At 36.3% G+C, this 4,910-nt stretch overlaps 1 pseudogene; it reads left to right on the top strand.

The window, feature by feature from the left end:
- Positions 1–300: 300 nt before the first annotated feature.
- LOC107633594 (uncharacterized) lies at positions 301–4,910 on the top strand (annotated as a pseudogene).

Genomic DNA, 4,910 nt, shown 5'->3' with positions numbered 1-4,910 from the left:
TGGGAGGGTTTTGGAGTGTTTGACGGTGACGGTCCCAACGGCAACAAGACTGTGATCTCATTGCCAACTCGACTCATACTCCTTGTTTAGATTAGACTTGTTCTTCTCTCAATTCTCATTTTTTGATTTATCATTTTCCATTTCGGTTTTCTATATATATCCACAGCTACCCCACACTGCAGCCTTCTCTTTCCCTGGCCTAATAAGTTTCAAATCCTAACAACTTCTTCCTCCTCTGAGTCCAAACCCTATACATCACTTCCTCTATCTATTGTGGCTCGTTTCCACGTTTGATAACAGATGGATAGGTATCAGAGGGTGGAGAAACCCAAGACGGAGAGTCCTATAAACGACAACGATATACGCATTACAACCCAAGGTAGGATGCGCAATTATATCACCTATGCCACCACTCTCCTCCAGGTATTCTATTATCATTCATGCATTTCAATTTCATCTCAAATATCTTGTCTTTCGTGTTTTCTTGTGACAATTAATGAATGCTAAATAAAGCAAGTTCTGGCTTTTTTTTTGTCTCCCTAACATTATCCGCCATAAATTGCCTTATTTAACATTTATTAATTATTGCGACAATTAATGATTGCTAAATAAGGCAAGTTATGGCTGTTTCTTTTGTCTCCCTAGCATTACCCTTTGTAATATATGCAGGAGAAAGGGTTTGAAGAAATTGCTCTTAAAGCAATGGGCAAAGCTATTAATAAGACTGTAATGATTGTTGAACTCATTAATGTGTGTTTGTCTGTTCACTTCTGTATTTATTGTGGCTTCTCTCTCTCTCTCTCTCTTTCTCTCTCTCTCTCTCTAATTAATAATCTGTTACTATTCTATTCCTTTGATTGCATAGAAGGATTATTGGTTTGCATCAACACACTCAAGTTGGGTCAACTGATATAGCCAATACATGCTTCCATATGCACCTCCTCATTTTATATATTGATATACAAAATTAATACATACAAACCAAAGTTCAGCTATAAATATATATATATATATAATTTAATTTATTTTTAGTTTATATTTTATATTTTAATATATATTTTATTATAATAATTAATTTTAATGATTAATTTTAATATACACTAACATAATTGATTTTATGGCATTGATTTTTGGTTTTCCTGTTCAGTTTGATTTTTGGTTTTCCTGCTCAGTTTGGAGACTACTCGCCACGTTTCAATGATCACCGTTACTTTGTCACGGAAAGAATTGGATACATCCTCCACGGGGTATGAACTTGCGACTTGCCTAATGTTGAGTGCCATCTGTTAGCTGTGTCTCATTGTTTATGCTTTAGATGATATTCGAACTTATTGTCAGACACAGGTTTTTTAGTGTCCCATAATTGCTTTTTCTATTCCTAGAATTAGTGTTGCTTTCTTTGTCTTTTTTTTTGGACATAATAAAGCTACTTTTCTAAAGGTTTGTTTATATTATTTTCAAGTGCAAGGCATGACTCTGTAATTTCGTCAAACATTGGTAGAAGTTAGGGGTATACATGAGTCAAGCCACATCAGGTTTGGCCTAATTTAAATTTGGCCTAAAATATAGATTGGGCCTAATTTTTAGACCCTAATCTAACCCTAGACTTGATGAAACCTATAAACCTTTGGACCGGGTGAAAACCGAGTAAAAATTGGATGAAAACCGGATCTTTAGTATGTAAAAATCACTAAATTTTCAACCATTATTTCATAATTCACATAGTAAAATTCACTTAAAAAATTATAATATGAACCAACCATTATCTAAAATTAAAGCATAACCACAATCAATACTAATATTATCTCATAACACTAAATAGTTAAGTCACATACAAATAAGACAAAATATTACGTTAAAGTCTTGTTCTTCCTAAACATAGAACTTTAACTCATAGTCTTTATAACATAACATTAACCACAGAAGAATAGTCATCATCCATCAATTGCTATTAATGTTGTCAACTTGTTCCTTGTGATATGGATGCATTAGTAAAACCTACAAAATACAAATTACAAAATATATAAAATTATTCATTTTCATATATGAGATTATTACTTCAAATAATTAAGTCACAATAATAAAAATATTATAAATGTACCTTCAACAATCTTCTGACTACTATCAAATTGATCAAACTCTTGATCTCCAACTTCTTGTTTTGAAGGGCACAACCAACTTTGAGTGCATATCAAAGCTTCAGCCATTAATGGTGACAAAGAGTTGCGGAAGACATCAAGCACACATCAACCAGTGCTAAAGCATGATTCAGAAGCAACAGTTGAGACCGAAATACCTAAGACGTCAGGGGCTATGAGAGAAAGAATTCTGTATTTTGAAGCATTCACTTTCCACCAAGCCAATATATCAAAATTCTCAGCTTCTACAGTATCCTCGGCCAGATATCTCTCGACATCTAACTTGCTATCTACATTAGCCTTATCTCTTTTTTGTTTTTTCCACATATTCACTCTATTTTCAAAAACTCCCTTAGCACCAGTTGAGACTTTAGTATTATCATCCAAGACATCTCTAGATGAACTTCCACCATCCTTCCTTCCTTTATCATCTACAACCTCCTTTTCATAAAACTTATATAAAGTCTCCAATGATAGTTTAACAAAACCAGTCATACTAGTAGACACTTCCTTGTCATAAACATCCTCCAAACACCAACAGAGATAATCTAATTTATAACGAGGATCCAATACAACAGCAACAAGTAACAACGGGTTAAATTTGTCAACAGGTCCCCAATATTTATGATATTTATTCTTCATAGAACATGCCATAGACCCTAACAATTCAGAATGACTTTGGCTCCAAGATGTTAATTGAGAAGCAATAGATGCAATTTTATGAAAATATTTGTTTGATGTAACATGAAAGGAAGAAGAGAAATTCAAAGTTATTTCGTAAAAGATTCTCAAAAACTCAATGAATAATCTAGCATGTTGCTATCAAGTGGTGTAGGTGGACCAACTTTTCTTTTTCCCCCACTATCCTCTCCAAACCATCTAAGAAAATTAGGTTCTTGATGATAAAGTTTATCAAAAATTTTTTCAAATTTCTCGGCATGTTCTAACATTAGATAGGTAGAATTCCACCTAGTTGGAACATCCAAGTACACAAGACTTTTAGATTTAATCAACTCAGCCTCAATGCAGTCTTTAAACTTTTTAGTCTGTTGAGGAGAGGACATAACATACCTGACAGCATTTCTAATGCTTTCACTGGGTCAGAGATGCTCTGTTGCCGTTTGCAGTTGTCGCTATCGTCACCGGGAGCCGAGGATGGAGATCGGTTACTGGCGCCGTGATTGTGGCTGTTGAGAGACAGACAGAGGGCTGAGAGGGAAAGACTGAAAGAGTGTGACGGTGGGCTGTGACGGAAAGGCTAGCAGTGGAGGGGAAGGGCCTAAGGGGAAGGGCTGAGAGGACTGAGCTCTGAGGGTGGCACTGTGGCAGGGTCAGTGTGCGTGGAAGAGGGAGAGTGAGGCACGAATGCAGTGAAGCTTGCGTGAGGACTGAAGAGTGAAGACGTGAATGCGTCTGCGTGCCCTAGACCCCTTAGGAAATTAGAAAACTGATCTCTCCACCGGGCCGAGCCGGGTGACCCGAGCTGGGCCGGGTGACCCGAGCTTTGGCCCGGTCCCGGTTTCATACCTTCTCTTGGATTCATATTTTTTTTCCGGATCAGTCTCGGGCCACTTTGAGTCCGGGCCAACAAGCCCCAAATTCCTTTGGACTCGGGCCGGATCGGGCCTTGTACACCCTTAGTAGAGATATATATAATTTACTCATCATGTTTTAATGGTTTTCATGTTGTTTCTTCTAATTATTAATTCACTCTCTAATTCTAAATGACCTTCTCAGTAAGAAGGAATATATGATAGATATGTTTGTAAGTGATAAAAGGTATCAACATTTCTTTGTTTGTGCTTTTCAAATTTGTTATATCACAATATGCAATAATCTTCATCTATGTTTGAAACATCTTGCACTCGGTCAAGTTGAGAAAAGACGAACTTTCTGTATTTCATTTACTTTTGTATTCATAATGTGTTATACCTGATATAAAAATTTAGGCAATATTCTTTGTGAGTTGTTATATTGGTTACATTCTTTATTATTTTTTCCACTACTGCATGCTAAAGTTTCAAGTCTTTTTTCTTATGTAGATACCAACCTCTTCTTCCAGCTGATCAAGTAAAACCTTTAAATGAATATGACGAGGAAGGAGGTAAACTATAATTCTTCTAGCAATTATTTTGACAGATTAAAATGGTTGTTATTCTGACTCGATTCCATTGATACAGAAGGCTCACCAAGGGTGCGAGGAAGAGGATGTGGTGGAAGGGAAGGGGAAGGGGAAGAGGAAGGGGTAGAGGTATTGCTGACCACTTATTATTTTTATTTTTTGACTGTAATTGGTTGATCAGACGATTCCTTATACTTTTTGTTTTGGTTTCTTGGGGAATATGAAAAATACTTACTTGGACACAATCTGTTTCACTTAGGAAATTACGATGGAGGTATGGAATACAGTAATGGTTGGGATGGTGGCAGAGGACGAGGCCGTGGTGTACGAGAAAGAGGCGGAGGCTTTGTGGAAAGTCAGTAGGGTACTACGATTACAATGAGTATGATGCACAACCAACAACCCGTGGTATATTGCATGCCCATGTTATGTAGATTTGCTGATAGATAAGTCTTAATTGAATTACAATTCCATTGTCAGATACAATTTCAATTTATCCCAGGTTTATGCTGTCATCTCTTAAAAATCAAATTCTTATATGGTGTTTGTAAAATTATTATCTCATATGTGATTTCCTTTAAAAAATTGTTCTTCCAGGACGTGGACAAGGAAGGGGAAGAGGCCGGGGATATGGTCGCAATAAATTATAG

This window comes from Arachis ipaensis, chromosome B3, assembly GCF_059453495.1.
Source record: "Arachis ipaensis isolate K30076 ecotype BB chromosome B3, ASM5945349v1, whole genome shotgun sequence".
In the NCBI taxonomy this organism is placed as follows: Eukaryota; Viridiplantae; Streptophyta; class Magnoliopsida; order Fabales; family Fabaceae; genus Arachis; species Arachis ipaensis.
The sequence above is the reverse complement of the archived record's forward strand: the minus strand, read 5'-3'. Positions and strand labels throughout refer to the sequence as shown.